Here is a 20,551-nt window from a genome sequence, read left to right as displayed (position 1 = left end):
TTTTTTTCGGTTCGCGGGCCTCTCACTGCTGTGGCCTCTTCCGTTGCGGAGCACGGGCTCCGGACGCGCAGGCTCAGCGGCCATGGCTCACGGGCCCAGCCGCTCCACGGCACGTGGGATCCTCCCGGACCGGGGCACGAACCCGTTGGCAGGCGGACTCTCAACCACTGCGCCACCAGGGAAGCCCTGCTTACCGCTTCTTGGCCAGTCATTGTATTGTCTTCCAGTGGTTGGGGCTGAGGAAGTTGCAAAGAGTCCTTCCTTTGTGTATCATTTTCTTTTTCTGCATATGGCATGGTTTTATTAACGACTGTGAAGGGGTATTGATTGCTGCCTTGATTGCAAAAACACAATTTAATGGCCCCTCTAGAGCTAGTGCTGTCAGCAGATAATTTCAGAGCAGCCTAAGGTTTTCAGCATGTGTCTACCGACCTGGTCTTCTGAATGGTGATATTCCCTTCTTGAAGGTTCTGGGAGATTTTGACAGTGCTGTTACGTTGCTTCACAGTAAGCCCGAAATGAAGGTAAAGTTACAGAGGCATTGCTATGAGTTTTCCATTAACTGTCTTTCCTTATTTTTTCTCAGTTTCCAGACTGGTTTTCTCTGTCCTAGAACAGTGGTCTTCAGTATTGGATATATGTGCAAGATGATTTCATTAGGGTGTGGGAAGGAAATTTCAGAATTTGTATTTCTCTCTCTGTTATGCATTTAAATTTCTGTGTATTTCTGTTCAGTTCAAATAAATTACGCACATTATAAACAGATACAGAAATTGAAAATGTACATAATTTATTTGAACAGTAGCCCATATATGTAATTTATACATTGATTAAGGGACAGCACACACTCATTCTGTTTTGGGTGAGCATGCTTGGAACGATTTTATTGAATGGGGATTCCCATAAAACCATTTGCACACTAGTGCCCTGGACAGGAGTGTCCTCATTAATTCTTAGCAGGCAGGGCCTGGTGTCTTTCGCTCACCTTGTGCGTGGCCTCATAGATATTACTTGGCAATGAACGTCAAGCTTTTAAAGCTAGTTGCTATCATGCAAGGAACAGATTTGCTTTGTGATTGCGTGTATCGGTTTTTCTGCTCTGGGACTTTGATGTACTACTGTTGTAGAAATGTTCCCGTAACCTCCCAGGAACTGTCTTTGTGTCGAAGAGGTCGATTATCCTCTTATGACGTCAGGGAGGTGCGTGTGTGCTTTGTTTGATTTGTTTTTTCCTTCTGCTTTTAAAAATCCAGCGTGCAATGACTTTGGCTGCTTTTTATTTTTTTCCCAATTTGTTACTTGTCTAGGATGAACGTTAGTTGTTATTTAGCCAAAAAGATCTTGTACCAGTCTTTAAAGTAAGAATTCATCTTCCATCTTGTATTTCTGGGGTTAATCTCAGTGGCACTTTTTGCCTTAATCGCATCACCTGTTTACTGTAAAGAGAATGCCCAGCAGAGAGAATCTCATGGTGGTTTCCATTATAATACTTACAGGTTTTGACTTAAGCAAGTTAAAAAAATGTGGAGTTCTTTTCAAGTATAGGGACCATAGAGACTTCTGGGCCATCCTCTTAATTTTATTTTATTTATTTATTTTTAATAATTTTATTTTATTTATTTATTTTTGGCTGCGTTGGGTCTTCGTTGCTGCGCACGGGCTTTCTCTAGTTGCGGCGAGTGGGGGCTACTCTTCGTTGTGGTGTGCAGGCTTCTCACTGCAGTGGCTTCTCTTGTTGTGGAGCACGGGCTCTAGGTGTACGGGCTTCAGTAGTTGTGACGCACGGGCCCAGTTGCTCCATGGCATGTGGATCTTCCCTGACCAGGGATCAAACCCGTGTCCCTTGCATTGGCAGGTGGATTCTTAACCACTGCGCCACGAGGGAAGTCCCCATCCTCTTAATTTTAAAGGGAATGGATGGTCAGGAAGGTTGGATCGAGTTCCTTGTGGCCCCATAGTTTGTGCATGTCTTTCCTGCCATCTCTCTGTCCCCGTTGCCATGTGCCCCACTCTTGCCGTCCCTATCATGGTCACTAGCGGACCATAACTAACTCAGAGCATTGCCTGAAATCTGCCTGGGGTTGCACAGCTGTCAACTTCTCATTTCACCCGCTCACAGAAAGGTGAAGTGATTGCCCTTAACTGCTACCTTTCTTTGAAGTGACGCTCAGGCACGCTTATTTATACATTGCAGGTGCATTCCACTGTGGTGCTTGGTACAGCTTTGGAACATCAGCCTTGGAGTCAGTGATCTTATTTAATTTATTACCCCCATCCCAAGGTGTGAGCAAGGGTCATAGTGGGTGTTCCTGTGGCCCTAGGGAGTTTGGGGAGCTGAACTCAAAGCTGATTTACATTTTAACTTCGTGGCACCAAACTTGAGGCATCAAGCTTTTCCTTTTGTGTTAAATTGTCAATGCTATTTAATCCATTTATTATTATAGGTCTTGACTTAGTCAATAAAAGTGTAGTTGAGATAGTGTTTTTAACTTGTGGCCTCTCACAGGTTATCAGATGTGTGGGTTTTGTTGTTGTTGTTAAGTTCTTTGATTATACAATTGGCCAATATTTGTGTCTCCATTTTGATATCCTTCCTGATCTAAGCATTTTGAGAGGGTATCCTTCCTTCCTTCCTTCCTTCCTTCCTTCCTTCCTTCCTTCTTTCCTTCCTTCTTTCCTAACTTCTTTCCTTCCTTCCTTCCTTCCTTCCTTTGTGCTGAGGCCTTGAGTGGAATGGACACCAAATTTCCAGTAGGATCGCTGCTGCCCGTGAATTTTGGCCTCTCAGGCATAAGACTTTTGAATTGGATGCCTCATTTGCCATCACAGTGGAAGGTGTTATTATCACCTTCTGTTTTGTCAGTTACCAAACTGCAAATACCAGAGGTGTCTCTCCCTTCTTTTTCTCGTTTCCTCCTTATTTCTCACAGGTATATGTGTAGCCACCAAGTTCTGGTGACTCTACCTGCTCACTCATAGAACAGAATGACGGAACAGTGGGACGTAGGACAGCCTTATTACCCCAAGGCTCTCACTGTCCAGGTGAAGGCCACCGTATCTCCTCCAGGCACTGCCTGATTGGGTTGGTTGCAACAGGCCTCCACCTTCTCTTTCACGTTACCCCAGGGGATGCGGAGGGATGGGGGAGAGAAAATGTTCGATCATGTAACTCCCCTAATCAAATCCCATCACAGACTCCATTGAACATAATCATGTCTAATTTCTCTGTGTAGCATCCGTAACCCCAACCCATCTTTTTAAAGGCCTCATCACTTCCAGCTCTTTTCCATGCACTTACTTCTCTACAACGTTGGACTGATGCTTTCATTCCTCAGAGCCTTTGCTCTTTTCCTGGAATGCTCTGCCCTTCTTTCTTGCAAACTCCCTCTTATCCCTGTTCATTTCCTCCCATCCTCACAAGCCAAGCCAAATCTGATGAACCCTTCACGACAGATTTGACTGATAGTTTCCCCTGGCAGAATTAGTTTGTTTTTTTTCCATCACCCACTATTTTTAAAAAATTATTTAAGTTTTTAATTGAAGTATAGTTGATTTACAATGTTTCAGGTATATAGCGAAGTGAGTCAGTTATACATATATGTATAATTTTTTTCAGATTCTTTCCCATTATTGGTTATTACAAGATAGTGAATATATTTCCCTGTACTATACAGTAGATCCTTGTTGTTTATTTTATGTATAGCAATGTATATCTGTTCATCCCAAATTCCCAGTTTATCCCTCCTTGTCCCCCCATCATTCACTATTAATAAGGCCAGATTAGCCTTTACAGCCCTGTCTCAGAGTGGATAAGTGTCCATCATTTTCTTAGGCTGCGGGCACCGTAAGGAAACGGTCTATTTCCTCGTCGCAGACATAATGTAGGTGCTCAATAAATATTGATTGAGTTGAACTGAATTGGTAACAATCAGTAAAGTTCTTATGTAGACACTCTGCTTTACCCAAATAATTCACAAGCAGTTTTTAGATAGTCATAACTATTTAAAAATCTATTCCTATAGCCCCTCTTTCATAACATGCTAACCATTGTAAGACACACCCCTCTTTTATGTACCACCAAGCAAGAAAGAAAATGGTGCCGATTTTTATCACACCATTGTGATTGTGAGATAGTATATTCAACTTCAGAGACCTTCAACATGAAAAACCTGTTTCTTAGAGTCAGTGAAATAAGGAATTGTCTTTTACCTGTTAGAGCTTGTAGTCTTAAATATATAACTGCGAAACAATTTGAATTGATTTGCAAGTACGAAATTTAAGTCATTTTAAAAGGTTTTTCCATTTTAAAATGAGGAGAGAGTAAAGGAGCATTTTAGGCTAAGTACCCAGGGATTGACTTGGGAAATAGTGTTCTGTCACTCTGTCTTATGACTGAGCCTTAGTCTTTTTCTTTGAAAAGATGAAGACTTGCAGGTAAAGAATCACTGCTATTTTGAAAATCCTTGGAAGGAATTCCTTTAAAATTTTTGTAAAAATTATTTTATTTGACTTTGAAGGTTCTTTGCTGCACTGAAATTTGATTAAAATCCTATCTTCTCACCTAAACACATATCAAGATTAATGTCCCCCTAGCAATGGTGTTACATGGGACCCCATTACAGCTTCACTTTTTAGGTTGGGCAGCTGTGTTTTCCACCTGTCATGTTTGCTCATTGACTTGTGGTTATTAAATCAACTTGCTAATCAGATATTCACATGTAGGTAGAAACTTAACATTTCTAGCTTTTCTTAATGATTGGTTCAGTAATCTATATTTTAAAAAAATAATGGTCTTTTGTTTTTCACTATCTAATACATTCCTATATAGCATACTATTTCAATTTAAGATTTTTTTCCCGTTTTACTGAGAAATAATTGACAAACATCACTGTATAAGTGTAAGGCATACAGCGTGATGGTTTGATTTATGTGTATTGTGACATGATTAAGATTTAATTTAAATTGACACAATGAGGATATTTAATAAGTTTTCAAATGGATGTATGGTCAACTTTTCAAATTTTTGGTATATGCACCTGTATTTCTTAACAACAGTTCTAGCTTTTCTTCCTTCCTCTTCATCCTTGGTATCTGGATTACCCAGTTCTCTCTTAAACCATTTTCTCCTAGAGAAGTTTGCCATCTTGTACACACCTTCCACCAACACAAGTACCACAGTGGTGGGAACAGAACCAAGGAGGATGTACCAGGTGCCCAGGGGGAGTGATTCCTTCTGATGGGCCCTTTAGCCTCAGAGCATAAAGGACCAACAGCGTGGATTCAGTGCACCCCCGCCTGGTGGCCCCTCAGAGGGACTTGTGATATCTCCTCTGTCCTCTATGACAAAGGCAGTCCCAGCCCTCCTTGCTGGCAGGCAGACTTGCCACACCGGCCACCTGCATGCATGGCCTCACTCCAGGGAGCTCTTGTTTGATTCACAGAGTGACCCTCCCTTTCTGAGTGGGAAAGGCAGCTCCGGGCCAGGGAGCTGTGCCTCAGGTGGCGGCAAAGGAATGAAATTGCCAGGATGACCAAGTCGTGCTCTGCTTTCCGGTGAGGGAAAAGGACTCCTTGACAACCTGACTGTATTTTAGGCTGATGGACTTCCTTCTTGGCTGCAGGATGAGAGAACAGGTGAAGGGAAAGACCAGGTTGCAGGGGCTGGAGACCATCATGGAAATTGCAAGCTGCCGTTTCCTACTTTTGGGTCACATGGGCGAGCCCGGAGAAAGTCTTAGAGGCAGGCAGCGGCTGCCGGGTCTGAGCATCCCGTCTTTTATGGTATACCTTCCTCTCCAGGGCTCACACAAGGCCAAGGCTGTGTCCTTTAGAATGGAGACTCCCCTGTCTGCCTTCCAGGTTCAGCCTCAGCCTTGGATAGCCAGAGGAAATGAGAACCCAATTCCTCTCCTTGAGCTTCAGTCTTTGACAGTGAAAGAGGAGCTGCCCTCCTCCACTCTGTGTGTTGTCTCAGGAAATGAGGCTCTTCCCGGGCCCAGTGAGGCTCCTGCAGCTGATGTGGGGATGGGAAGCAGGTCTGCTGAAGGGAAGACACCTGGGCGACTCGAGTCTGGAAAAGACGCTGTTGGGTAATGTGATCACGTTTTGAAATCTCTTCTAAACTAAGGCATTGTTATATTTTCGAGAAGATTATTCTGAAGTGCAGTTGAAAGATTATACACTCTCTTGTGTTTCACAGGAGTTATGGAAGCAGCTGCCTCAGAGTACCATCCCCTCCCCCTGTCCTCTGTGGGCACCTGGATACCCTAGTTGTCTCACTAGGAACTCTGTTAACTTAAGCCACAACAGACTTCAGCATCAGAAGTTAATTGCAGTCAGCTCCATTTCCATTTTCTTTTGAGATCAGTTGTTCCATTCTCTCTTACAATGCCATGGGCGTGCGTTTTTGCTGTGACTCAGACTTGAAATTGATCCAGGAGCCCAGAGCTGAACTCTCACATCGTATGGTCACTATGCTTGGAATGGTGGGTGGAATTCTCAAGAGTTCAGTAGCTTCATGGCTTCTGAGTAGGAGTGATGCTGCTTAGAATTTTGAAAAATTACGTGATTCTCGTGGTCCGTCCTGAAAAAACCCCCATTAAATCCATTTCAGTAAGCTGGGGCCTCCTTTGAGCCCTTTTTAGAGCCAAGCAGCGGGGGCTGTTTGGGAGATCTGATGGCAGCTCTGTAACACTGCCCTTTGGGACTGGTGGTTTCCAAACACTTTGTAGTGAATGATGCAATGCTGGAGTTGTATGCATTGGCATTTGTTGGTGTCCAAGTATAGTTGCAAGACAATAAACACCAAGAACCTGGGGAAGCTAAAGAGTAGTATTTTGGTCTAAAGCCACATACATGATGCCAGACAGATAGTAAGCATTCCTTAAATGGTACATCTCCCTGAGTGGGGGGGGAGAATATATTACTTCACTTTGAAATGCACTGACTTGACTCCTATGAGATACAGTCATGTCTGTTCCAGATGAACCTGTTGGTTAAGTATTGCCAAAGATTCACTGTTCTAAAATTAAAGTTATCATTTTAGTAGAAATTTCTCGACTTACTTAGCTAGCTTAAGAATATCGATTCTATGAACGTTTCCTCACTTAGTTACCTTGGGATGCACTTGGATATGCTGAGAAGTTGCATTGCTCAAAATCAGGGCAGTCTTTGGGTAGGGGAACTTTCAGGAATTTTGTTTGGCTGATTTGGGTGTCTGTTTTTACTTGCCTTGGAAAACATGGTTGTGCTAAAACCATTTCATCCATGCTTTAGGGAATAGGAATTTGGAAGCCCTGTCTAGCTCATTTCGGGCCCAGCCGCTCCACGGCATGTGGGATCTTCCCAGACCGGGGCACAAACCCGTGTCCCCTGCATCAGCAGGCAGACTCTCAACCACTGCGCCACCAGGGAAGCCCACAGTCTCAGTTTTTACACAAGCCAGACAAGCTCACCCCTGATGGAACTGTCCCTTTATGCCAGGTGAGGTATGGTTGTCTGGTAGCACAACCCAGCTGCCCTTGGGCATCGAGCCAGAGAGCTCCATCTCCCTCATGCTTACCACCCCTCAGCCCAGCACTCTTTGGAGAGCAAGCAGGTATTTAAAGAGATTTTCCTGGAGGGTAAGCAGCCTGTCTACCACTCAGGATCATACCTCTTCAGACCTTCTGTCCCTGAACTGTGATTTTTTTCCTTTAATCAATTATGAAGACAAGAATCAGCCATATGAAACTTGTCGCTGAGCCCGTGTGAAAGGATGTGGTTCAAAAAACGTGGCTCGTTGTATCACAGTGGCCTCAAAGGACCACTGGTGGAAATTCCTGTCTGATCTTGGTACCTAGAACGTTTGTCCTTCTTCTGAGCAATTGATTAGGACATTGTGAATTTTACAACTGCCCTGTTTTCCCTGTCTGAGTTGGCTGTAACAAAGGCTTGCTGTCAAACTGAGCCAGCTGGGTAGATTGATAGGGTCTGCATTGTTACCTTGATTCTGCCCTCTTTCACTTTGTCTTAACCTTTGGGTTCCTTTTATTATTCCAGTAATAATTTCTCCTATTCTATTTTAGATAATGTATCTTTGGAAGTCACTCCTGAGTCCTTTTTTTTTTTTTTTTGGCTGCATTGGGTCTTCATTGCCGCACGCGGGCTTTCGCTAGTTGTGGTGAACAGGGGCTACTCTTTGTTGCAGTGCACGGGCTTCTCATTGCATTGGCTTCTCTTGTTGCAGAGCATGGGCTCTAGGTGTGCGGGCTTCAATAGTTGCAGCATGTGGACTTCAGTAGTTGTGGCACGCAGGCTCTAGGACGCACGGGCTTCAGTAGTTGTGGCACACGGACTTAGTTGCTCAGCGGCATGTGGGATCTTCCCAGACCAGGGATTGAACCCGTTTCCCCTGCATTGGCAGGCAGATTCCCAACCGCTCTGCCACCAGGGACGTCCCCTGACTCCTTTATTGAATATAATAATGGTTAAAATCATAAGTAAAGAAAATGACTGATGAATTTTTCTTTAACCTTAATTTCTGAACCATTAAAAAATTTCCAGTGTCCTAGATTAATCCATCTGTCTGTTCATCCAAGGCTGATTTTTGGACTAAATATGAATACTAAAATCTAAATTCTTCTGGTGCTTATTGCATATAAGAAATATTAAGGATTTCTGACTTGTTCAGGATTTAGATCTAACACTATTACTCACAGCCCACTTTAAGGTTCAGGGTAAGGGGAAAACTTTCTGATTCTCATTAATTCAGTAATATGAAGCACTTTTGGGCACTAAATCATCATGAACAGCGTAAGAATTAACATACTTTTGTAGTCCTATATAGTTTATAGTGTTTTGTTTTGATTCTCTAATTTCTGTCTTATAACAACCTTTTCAGGTAGGTGTTAAGTAAAGTAGATAATATTACACATCGTTATTTTTCCTGCTAAGTGTCAGAATGGGTAGTTTACTTACCCAAGGTCACAGAAGTTAGTAAGTAATAGAGCCTGGTATATGAACTTAGGTATTTTGAGGGCAAGTACAATATCTTTTTCTCTATACACTTTGATTCCTGGAACTTGCAAACACTTAAAAGTGACAGGATGCCTCTTATGACTGTTTTCTAAAGGTGAAAAAGAAAGTTCTGGTGTGGCAGACAGACATTGTAGGAAAAGCCATGGATTAACTGCCGTGGACACCGCATTTCTGACAGTTGTCATATTTTCATCTCCCATGAGACTGTCGGGTTGGAGTGACGGGACTCCTGAGCCCTGTCTATTTTTGAGGTATCTGAAGTCTGGAATTAGTTTTGGTAATTCCTTCCCCTCCTCCAGCTCACACACTTCCCTGTGAAAACTGGTAATTTGACACCTGACACAGAAATTGACTATACGGGTTGAGATGAATCTGAGTGAGACTGTAAAACGGGGCACATTTATTGTTCACTTCACTAGGGGTCATCTTAATGTAATGCAGGCCATCCTGGTCCTGCCAGATTTTGTCAGCGTGGTTTGTGTCTGTGCGGGGGCTGTGGCTAATTGAGTCAATCACATCTTCCAGCTGGATTAATGAATTCCCCTATTGTCTCACAACACATTTAAGGCTACCAGTTTCAACTTAGAACACAGACCCAGTTTCGGTGAGTTAGGTACCACGTTTTAAGGAAACCCCCATAATAGTGGCCCTTCTGTAGCATCCTCCTTATCATTTACAAATGTTGAATAATAGTGGAAACAATCGCTGATATTTATTGAGAACTGATGAAGGGGTAGGCGCTAAGCTAATTATGTAACATAGATGATCTCATTTAATGCTTATATCAACAGAATGGCTTAGGAACTCTTATCCCCATTTGTAGAGGAATAAGTTGATATTTAGAGTTTGCCTCAAATCACCTTGCAAGTAAGTGGCAAGGCTGTGTTTTGATGCCTGTAGTGGGACTCCAGGCTTGAACTCCCAACACGGAGTTTGGTGCTTAGCTGCCTCCCGTTGAAGTTGAATTCTTTGCAGCTCTTAAAGAAAACCTGGAGTCCTGGTGGCTCTCGGGTTGCCATGGTATACCTTCACAAGGCCATGGAGGAGTTAACCCACTGTGAGTGCTCGATACATACTGAGTGCTTGATGACACACTGCAACCTTAGCATATTTGCTGATTGCAAAGAACAACTATGTGTCTCTTCATCCATCTGTATCAGGGGTCAGTTCCACAGCCAGGGTCACAGGTAAAAATTTTTTTCCCACCAAAATCAGAAAAAAAATCATACCAAATAAACTGAGTTTTGTTTTCCTGCATGTTTTATAAATCGTGCCTGGTAACTTTCACTTTCTTCCCCATGTAGTTTTTCTGCTCAGGGGTTAGAAGAATATAACAGAGAAACATTTTAATTCTGGTAGTAGAATATGTACTTTTTTTTTTTTTTTTAAGTATAAAAAAATGCATTATCAGCCTCCGTTGTGCAGGTGGAGGACAGCCGCCTGCAAGGCCCGGTTTGCCAGCAAGAAACCAGCCTTGCAAATTATTGGCAGCTGGTACTGTAATGAGTCCATTTCAATATAAATGGGCTGTTGCTTATTAATTTCTGCCAGTTCCTAAGCAATTCAGGAACCGCTTTGAAAATTTTAAACTTTACAGAGATCAGCTTAAGGAGGATGCCTGGGAAAGAGAGGGAACAGGACAGCAGTGGGAGAATTATGGGAAGGACATGTATTGTAGGGTAATAATGGGGTATTGCTGAGAGCTCTGCTCCTCTCCTGGCAAGCGTGAGTCACCAAGTTCACGGCGAAATGGCACGTTTTCCAAGATAGAACTGTAACTTCACTTATTGTGCTGTTCTCTGTGGATGTATATATTTATTTATTTACTGTCTTGGTGTGGCTGCCTTCTACACCAGGAGGCAGTTTTCTCCGTGGTCCTGTGCAAGCTGTTTGTCATTTTGGGTTCCCACCTTTATTTCTTTATTTTTGGCTGCGTTGGGTCTTCCTTGCTGACCGTGGGCTCTCTCTAGTTGCGGCGAGCGGGGGCTGCTCTTTGTTGCAGTGCACGGGCTTCTCATTGCGGAGGCTTCTCTTGTTGCGGAGCACGGGCTCTAGGCGCGCGGGCTTCAGTAGTTGTGGCACGTGGGCTCAGTAGTTGTGGCTCGCGGGCTCTAGAGTGCAGGCTCAGTAATTGTGGCACACGGGCTTATTCGTTGCTCCGCGGCATGTGGGATGTTCCCGGACCAGGGCTCGAACCCGTGTGCTCCGCATTGGCAGGCGGATTCTTTTTTTTTTTTTTTGCGGTACTTGCGCCTCTGACTGTTGTGGCCTCTCCCGTTGCGGAGCACAGGCTCCGGACGCGCAGGCTCAGCGGCCATGGCTCGCGGGCCCAGCTGCTCCGTGGCATGTCGGATCCTCCCGGACCGGGGCATGAACCTGCATCCCCTGCATCCGCAGGCGGACTCTCAACCACTGCGCCACCAGGGGAGCCCAGCAGTCGGATTCTTAACCACTGCGTCACCAGGAAAGTCCTCGGGTTCCCACCTTGATGAAGCCACAAGCAATAGGTGCCACCTGTGGGCAGCCCCGCAGAGGAATGGTCCGCAGGAGAGGAATGAGGGCAGCCACCCCAAGGAAGCCCTCGGGGCTTTCTCCTGTCTTTAGTATCTGCAGTCTCACCTCAGAAGGCAGGCTTTAGAACAAAAAGACCATTAATACTGCTTGTTTGTGGAACTTATTTTGAAAACATGTATATGATGAGAAGGTCTATGTACTGAATTTGGTCTTTTGTTTAACTGTCTTTTAGCATTTTCTTCAACTTCTCTGGTAAATATACCTCTACTTTGAGAATAACTGAGTTGCCCTTGTTTCCTTTCATTCATCTCTGTTGTGACTTTTTAAACATTAAGAGGGAACCATGGACACTATTTCCCAGTAACCTGTTTCTGTTATGCGACACCTTCATCTTTAGAGTTAGGTTAAAATGATAAAATAACTGGGTTTGTCAGGATGAATATTACCTGATTATGCCTGTTATTTTACACCTGTAGCTAAATGTGGCATTGTTCAATTTGGGGTGCGGTATTTCACACAAAATGGATGTTGGAGACTTTACGTAAATGGGCTCGATGGAAAATTCCTATCTCCTGTGTTCTGGCTAACCATTTGCTTTCTCTTTTTCTGTCCTCTCCAGGTTTTGGGGACATTCTCATAGACTCAGATGAGACTGTGATGGCCACCCCGAGGGGCCAGTGCTGATACGTTTCCCAGCCCCAGTCATTGTTCATCCTGACATCATTTCCAATCTCAATATCTAAATGCCACAGTGCTCTCGGGGCAAGTTGGGCTGGGAACCACTGTTGCCTTGTAAGGTAAGTTTGTGTATGTGTATTTGAGCCTGTGTATATCCCCATGAATTAATGGTGATGCCTCAGAGGTGGTGAGACAGATACATTTTATCAGAATTGGCATTGCTGTGTTGTATGTAGCTTGTGGAAGAAAGAATTTGGAGTCACTTTTTTTGGATTAAGGTTACACCCATCTAACAAGTCAAAAGTATTAGCATTAAAACTAAAAAAAAAAAGAAAAAAGCAAAAGCAGGTACCTGTCTTTTTCCCCCTGTGAATTGCCCTCAGGATCTTCTACATTTATTCCTGAGCTTTGCCATCTTTAGATGGGATTATGTTTGAAAAAGACAATCCCAGCTTCAAAATCTTACTTCAGAACAATGATATATTTTGTTTCTAGTTTGGATAATCTTTTAAAAAGCAAAATAAATACAGTCAAAATAATAATCTTTCTAAATCAAAGATCATCTTTTATTTGTTGCAAAACTTTCCTGTTTAGTCTCCTGTGTTAGGGGTATTTGTGTGTGACTTGGCAAAACGCTTTTCATGGGTTTGTAAAGATTTAGCAAAAACTTTCAGAACTTTGTCTCAGTTTAATCTTAGCTCTTTTCCCCCAACCCCCCTATCCTGTCTTCAGGCTCAGCCTCCAGTAGGAAAAAAACAGGCTTGAAACCAAGCCCTCCCACTAGAATCTAATTTTAAATTTGCAATCTGTTGTCCTGTGATTTTTGCTTCAAATTTAACTTTGAAATAAATACATTTCATCCTTTCTTTTGCAGTTTTGGAGGTCTGTTTTCAAGTCATAGAAGGGTAATCATTACGTTTATTTTAATAAGTTTTTAAATACCTCGGGAGGGGTGAAAATTTTCATTAATAATAATCATAATTTATATACATCGTTAGATGCCTTATGCTTGGATTTCACAATGCCCTTATCAGCAAGAGAAACCTTGCTTTCATAGTTAACTTTTGACTTGAATATAAGTTGGGTCATCTTGCGCCCACTAATGGGCTCTAATATTTTATATTTTTGGAATACCCTTATTATAGGCAATCTGAGTGATGAGCATTTCCATTGAGAAGAGCTGTACGAAAACTTTAATTTATTTAAATGGCCAGTGTAATAACAAGTCAGGCATGGTCCCTGCCACTGGGAGATTATAATAAAATGCGAGGGGTCTACATACAAAGCAAGACAAGTGTGTCAGTGTATAAATAACCATGCCACAGACACGATGTGAGGAGGTCGAGCAAACTGCCATTGGAACATAGAGAAAGAGTGATTAAATTCCAGCTCCATAGTATTTTCTTTATCTTAGGTAATTTTCTGGAGCCATCTGTTTTAAGTTTGGGTTTGGTGCTGTTTAATTGTAGCTGTCAGTGTGGTGCCCCCATCCTTACTCTCTTCAATTATCCAAGAAACCTAGGGACTTAAAGCATTTATTTATTTTTTTTTCTTTCCTTAAAATGAATTGCAGGTTTAGTGTAACTTTGGAAAATACAATAAACAAAGTATAATTTTGAAAATTAAAATTGCCCATAATCACTCTATCGAGGATAGTAACTTCAAATATTTTATATGTCTGTATATTCCTTCTCTCTCTCTCTCTCTCTCTCTCTTTCTCTTTTTTCCTCTCCCTTTCCCTCCGTCTTCCTGTGTGTGTGGTGGCGGGGAGAGGGAGAGAGAGAAAGTAAAATATTGTTAACATTCTTAAATTTTTAATCTCCTCAAAGCCAATATCTTGGATATGCATCTCAAATGTAAGTTTTGACTTGCTGAGAATAAGAAGAGTTTTGCTCCAGAGACGTTTGACCCTAATAGTAGAATTATCTTTTTGATTATCTACTCCTGAACAGGGCAAGCCCTGGCAGGCTGACCCACAAGGCTGGGCTTTGATCATGTGGAACATTCCTGTTCTTCAGCTAAAGGGTGGGGCATTCTGTCATCTGTTTGGAGTACTGGTTGAACTTCTGGTCTCATCTAGGGAATTAGACATCCTAAACCATAAAAATATTATTATAACCTCCTTAGATCTCAAGGTGATGAGGTTATTTCTCGTTTCCCTTGTGTCTTCTTCTTTCTCTCCCTTTTTTCCCTCTGACTAAAACTAGTAGAGTATTTTTCTTTGTTCTCTCTGCCCGGAGACTTTGACCATGGGTGGCTTTCTATTAACTGGAATGTTTTCTCATGCAGTACTAAGAAAACCTCACATTGGCATGATTGAAAAATTCAGCTTACGTGTTATATCTTGGATCATACAGGTTTTACCTTTCTTTTTCATTTGTGTTGTACTTCTCCACTCATGTATAATAATTGATGTTCATGGTGATCTTGCATAGATGTTGCAAGCAATTAAATTTTTCATTTATTTCAAGAGTGTTTACCTTTACTCAGAGAACACAGTTATACAAGTTGCTTTAAAAGTTTGATAATTCCAACCTCTGGGTCACCTTGGGGTTGGCATCTATTGACTGTCCTTTCCCCTGAGAACTGGTTAGATTTTCCTGGTTCTTTGGAATGCATTGTGGACATTTTGAGTATTATGTTGGGAGAATCTAGGTCCTGTGAAAATCATCTAGAGAACGTTGAATTTTCTTTTTTGCTTTTTTAGCGGGTAATCAACCTGGCTAGGTTCAGATGGCAAGTTCTGTCTGACCTCCTGTGGGTGGTGGCTCTCATGTCAGTTCAGTTTTCAAAGCCTTTGCTCTGAGGCTGTAGGTTTATTCCACACAGGTGCCACTTGGGAGCTAGACTGGGAGGTGGGCTGTGGTTTATATCATAATTCAGTTCTCAAAGCCTTTGCTGTCTTGCTTTGGGTCAGTCCCAGGTATGTGCACTTGAGGGGTGAGCCTGGGACTTGTGTAGATGTACATAGCATTAGATGATTTGTTTCCTCCAGCTCTTTTTTTCTCTGAGATCCCTCTCACTCTTTGACTTGCAGGGATCATTATTCTTAGTTTCTTTGGCTAGAATGACAGGGTGTGTCTCGGGAGTTTTTGCTGCCTGTGCCACAGCTGGACTGTGTGCTCACCCTCCATGCAAGGCTGGAAGAGTAAAGTAATAAAAACAAAAATGGGAAACTCACTCTTGTTAGAGTGGCTTCTTCAGGTTTTGACTCCCATCCCCAATCCACCTGCTTTTGCTTGTTCTTTGGAATTCCTCGGGTAGTTGGTTTTCCCTTTGGTCCAGAGTTTTTGGTATTTATCATTGGGAGAAAGATCAGCTGTGGTGTCTTAACTTCATCTTAGCTGGTACCAATATTAGCATTTCAGTTTTGTTTATACTGTGTTAGAGACAGAAGCCCAATTCATAGTTAATCAACTCTACTTCTCTATTTAGTCTCACTATAGACCATTGTTTTGTGTCTACTTTGTATTTCTTGATAATATTATACTAGATAATGCTCAACACATGCTTATTTTTTATTGCCTAACTTGTTGAAAAAGAGGATTCAAGAGCATTTCATGTTGAAGAATCCTCACTTTTAAACAAAAATTTCATTTAACCAGAATATTCCAGTTAGTTAAGGCTTTAACTTTTTATTTTGAAATAATTATAGAAATCGTACACAATAAGTATACCCTTAACCTAGTTTCTCCTAATGGTTGCATCGTACATAATTGCAGTAAACTACCAAAGCCAGGAATGTGACATTTTTTCCAGTGTGTGTGAATAGTTCTATATTATTTTATTACATAAGGCTTAGTAGGCTAATACATTTATAAAAGCTGTCCCTGAGAAAGGACCACCTACCAGATGTATGTATAAACCATTCTAATGACTGTACCTTTTTTTTTTTCCTTTTTTTAAAATTGAAGTATAGTTGATTTACAATGTTGTGTTAGTTTTGGGTGTACAGCACAGTGATCCAGTTATACATACATATATATATATATATATATATCTATTCTTTTTCACATTCTTTTCTGTTATAGTTTATTACAAACTACTGAGTATAGTTCCTTGTGCTTTACAGTTGGTCCTTGTTGGTTACCTATTTTATATATAGTAGCGTATATACGTTAATCCCAAACTCCTAATTTATCGCTCCCCCCTTTCCCTTTTGGTAACTATAAGTTTGTTTTCTATGTCTGTGGGTCCATTTCTGTTTTGTAAATGTTCATTTGTGTCTTTTTTTTCAGATTCCTAAGTGATATCGTATGATATTTGTCTTTCTCTGTCTGATTTACTTCACTTAGTATGATAATCTCTAGGTCCATTCATGTTGCTGCAAGTGGCATTATTACATTCTTTTTTATGGCTGAGTAATATTCCATATTGTATATGTGTGTTTGTGTGTATAGATAGATAGATAAAGATACATCTTTATCCATTCACCTGTGAATGGACGTTTAGGCTGCTTCTGTGTCTTGGCTATTGTATGTAGTGCTGCCTGTACTTATTGATAAAGTTCCTTAAGATACCTTTTAACTATTTCAATGAGTACAGTAAGCCCCTTACATACGAACGAGTTCCATTCTGAGAGCGCATTCGTACGTCCAGTTTGTTTGTTAAGTCCAACAAAGTTAGTCTAGGTACACAGCTAACATAATCGGCTATATAGTAGTATTTAATTTGATGGGATTTAAAGGAAGTTTCTATGATTACTTGAAAAATTTAACTCCTCACTTAAAGAGAAAGATCATGGTGTTGGGAAGAATGGGAAAGTCACACTCGCTCTAGTGTCCTTGGTCTCTGGCCCTGAGAATCTCTTGATTTTCTGATATCATCTACTTTCAGATGACCTCTTCCCATCATGTCAGTATGTCTCCTTTGCCCCCATTTTCTCTGGATCATCTCAGGCTGAGCAGTTCTGCACTGTCTACCCTGACAACGAGGAGATGTATCCTCTCAATTCCAAACCCCTTTCCTAAACTTCTGAGGGACTAGCTCCAAAAAGAGGAGGAATGTGGGAATTAAGTGAAATGAGACAGGAGCAAGGCCTTGATTCGCTGCCCAGATAATTGAAGTTTGGGGAGTACAGCGAAGCAGGGCAAGCTGAAGCCTTCAACTCAGTTCACGGATCAGGGTGATCCCAAGCCCAGTGGCCTGGAGTGAGGGACCTGCGCTGGTCTGCGGGTGGAAGGGACCCAGAGAACAGCACACAGACTGGAAACCGGTGTGTTGTCTAGGCACTCTGATGTAGAAGAGCTGGCATATTTAAGGCCAATGTGTGTTTTCTCTAGTTCACATTGTGCTAACATTCTCATCTGTTTTCTCTTGTAGTTGTATGAGTTTGAATTTTTACATTCTAGATTAAAGTTTCTTTTGTCATTCATTCATTCATGCAGTATTTTTCCACTGAGCACCTACTGTCTTTCAGGCAGTGTTCTAGGCACTGCAGATACAGCAATAAATAAGACAAGAAAACTTTCAGTCCTACCCCTGAGGCTTAGTTTCTAGTGGGGAAGGATAGAGAATAAAAAGGATAAGTATCTCTTTTCCTGCCCTGCAAATAGGTTCATCAGTATCACTTTTCTGGATTCCATATATATGTGTTAATATATGATATTTGTTTTTCTCTTTCTGACTTACTTCACTCTGTATGACAGACTCTAGGTTCATCCACATCACTGCACGTCACCCAATTTCATTCCTTTTTATGGCTGAGTAATATTCCATTGTATATGTGTACCACACGCAGATGAAGAGAATGGACTTGTGGACACAGAGGGGGAAGGGGAGGGTTTGACAAACTGAGAGTGTAGCATTGACATATATACACTACCATGTGTAAAATAGATAGCTAGTGGGAAGCTGCTGTATAGCACAGGGAGTTCAGCTTGGTGCTCTTTGATGACCTGGAGGGGTGGGATGGGGGTGGGTGGGAGGGAGGCTCAAGAGGGGATATATATATATAACATATAGCTGATTCACTTTGTTGTACAGCAGAAACTAACACACCATTGTAAAGCAAATATACTCCAAAAATAAACAAAAAAAGGTAAGTAAGTGAAACACATTTTTTGTTACAATTATGATAAATGCTAAGGAGGGGGAAAAAGTCAAAGAAGAGGGATAAGAAATGTTGAGTTCTGAGGGTTGTCCTTTTGATAGGGACACCAGGAAAGACCTTTCTGAGAAGGTGATATTTGAATCAAGATCAGAACAAACTGGAAAGAGTGAGCCAGATGTAGATTCCTGAAAACTGGAGGGTTGCAGGCAGAGGATGGAGCATGAGCAAAGGCCCTGGGGCAGGCCAGGAAGCCAGATCTTAGACCATTGGAAAGAAAGTGTAAGACTTGAGGTTTGAATTCGGAGAACTGTTCCTATGTTACAGTCTTGCGCACTACTTCCTGCTTAATATCGCTCCCACTAACTACTCCCAGAAAGTGCAAGCTATTTGGGGCCACTAACATTCGACATAAGGAAATCAGTAACGAGTGTAATGAGTTAAAAAATGGTAACATTTTCCAGCTTGCATCGAGCACCTTCATTCTGATGCTCTGCTTTTCTATTTCTAGCCCAGTTTTTGCATTTCAACCTGTTCTCCTCCCCCTTAATCTTTCCCCTCTTACCTAGTGACTGTGTGATGATTATGTTGGTAAAGTGCTGATCACTACTTTTTGCTTTTGTTACTAAAATGCATGAACATTTATTGACTCATCACACATAGAACACTTGTAGTCTCTCTAGAGGCTACAGAAAAAGTGAAAGCCACTTTCTGCCCAGAGTTGCTTCCAGACTCACAGGAACAAACAAAGCCTGTGCAACTGTAAAATATAAACCAAGGTTTTTGTTTGTAATAAAAATAAATGATAAGGGTTAAGTAGGAGAGAGCAGGAAGAAATGAAGATGCTGAAAGTAGCTGGCATTTTACATTTGTGTGTGAAAAGGGTTAGGATTTTCAATTCACCCATGTTCTGGGGGTTGCCCGTGGGATGGGGGTTGTCCCTGAAAAAGGAGATTGTGTTTGTTGTATGCAATAAGCAATTTAAATTTTTCATGCTTATGTTATTTCAGGGTTCCCCACGTGGGCCTTCGTGGTTCTCACTGACCTTTCAGGAAAAGCTTTTAAATGAAGGGGTGTTTCAGCAGTCCCTAGAAACATTTTTCTGCTAAGTTGAGTTGCTTCAGACTTCCTGCTGACTCTGCTTAGATCATCCCCTGAGAATTTCTTCTCGGTAGGATTTAAGAGATTTGGCATTCATCTCTAAACTCTAGTTCTAAAGATAAAAATGGCTTCTTTCCTACCTTGGCTGGCTGAAAAGAATCTTGCTACTAAAAATGCTATTAATATAACAGACCCGTCAGAGCAATGCAGGGAGTGCTGTAATTCTTGAAGGTTGGGGCCATTTCCTTTAGGAAACCTCTCCTGAGGCTTTTAACTTGATTAGTTTTCTGTTGGCAGAAACAAGCCTAACCAGAAATTTGTTGTTGAGAATATGCCTGTGAATTTATATTTGCAAACTTTTGATGTATACAGTAGAGGAGGGTACCTCCTAGCACATTTGAGGTGACAGTTTTGCCTTTCTATACCTCAGTTTCTACCACCATCATTCTTTCCTTCTTTTAACTTTAAATCTATGTGATTCTTAAAATGGGACTGTGGCCAACGCCTATTCTAAGCTTTTAATTACTCATTGGCAAAACATATAGATACATAGACACATCCAGAGATCTTAATGTACGCTTAAGAAAAGAAATCAAGAACCCTGAGAAATTGGTCATGGCCTTTAGCGTTACTTTAGATGCTTATTTATTTTACTTGCAAAAATGTAGTACATGATATTCTTAGGAATGTAGATAACACAAGTTATGCATGGACAGTGCATCTTTTCATTTTCCCTACACCAAGTTGAGTTTCTGTGTTTTTTCTTGGCTTCTTAAAGACGTCAGCCAGGGAGGCGTGAACTTATTGCTTTGAAGTATGCTTGCTACTAGTAAAAGGAAGATTCTCTTTCTTGGAAACTTCGCTCTCAGAATCATACGACGTGTGACCTGGTAGGGTATATTCCAGTATGGGAGTAGCTTCACATCTGGTGTCTGTATGAATTACCTCTGAACTCTTCGGAAGATTCAATGGAGGAGGTTTTTTCCTTCCTGTTGCCACAAATTTCATTTCAGTAAAGATGTGCTTATAGGAGTTTAAGCAACCTTTGAGACTGAACAGTGGGATTATAGAGTGGTTCTGGATCAATGTGAATGTATATTATGTTTCAGGGTGTTTCAAACTGTAATGGTTACAATAAATTTGTTCCTGTTTTCCTCTGGTACCTTTCACTTTTTTGTTTATTGTATCCCT

At 41.6% G+C, this 20,551-nt stretch overlaps 1 protein-coding gene across 2 annotated transcripts in view; it reads left to right on the top strand.

The window, feature by feature from the left end:
- TIAM1 (TIAM Rac1 associated GEF 1) overlaps window positions 1-20,551 on the top strand; it is a 206,116-nt gene that overhangs the window by 46,638 nt on the left and 138,927 nt on the right. For both annotated transcript variants that reach the window (XM_024758201.1, XM_024758200.1), the window contains exon 2: window positions 12,152-12,329. The gene's annotated coding sequence lies outside the window, so the exon portion shown is untranslated. The remainder of the gene's footprint in view (window positions 1-12,151; window positions 12,330-20,551) is intronic.

This window comes from Neophocaena asiaeorientalis, unplaced genomic scaffold (assembly GCF_003031525.2).
Source record: "Neophocaena asiaeorientalis asiaeorientalis breed wild unplaced genomic scaffold, Neophocaena_asiaeorientalis_V1.1 scaffold45, whole genome shotgun sequence".
NCBI lineage: Eukaryota > Metazoa > Chordata > Mammalia > Artiodactyla > Phocoenidae > Neophocaena > Neophocaena asiaeorientalis.
The sequence above is the reverse complement of the archived record's forward strand: the minus strand, read 5'-3'. Positions and strand labels throughout refer to the sequence as shown.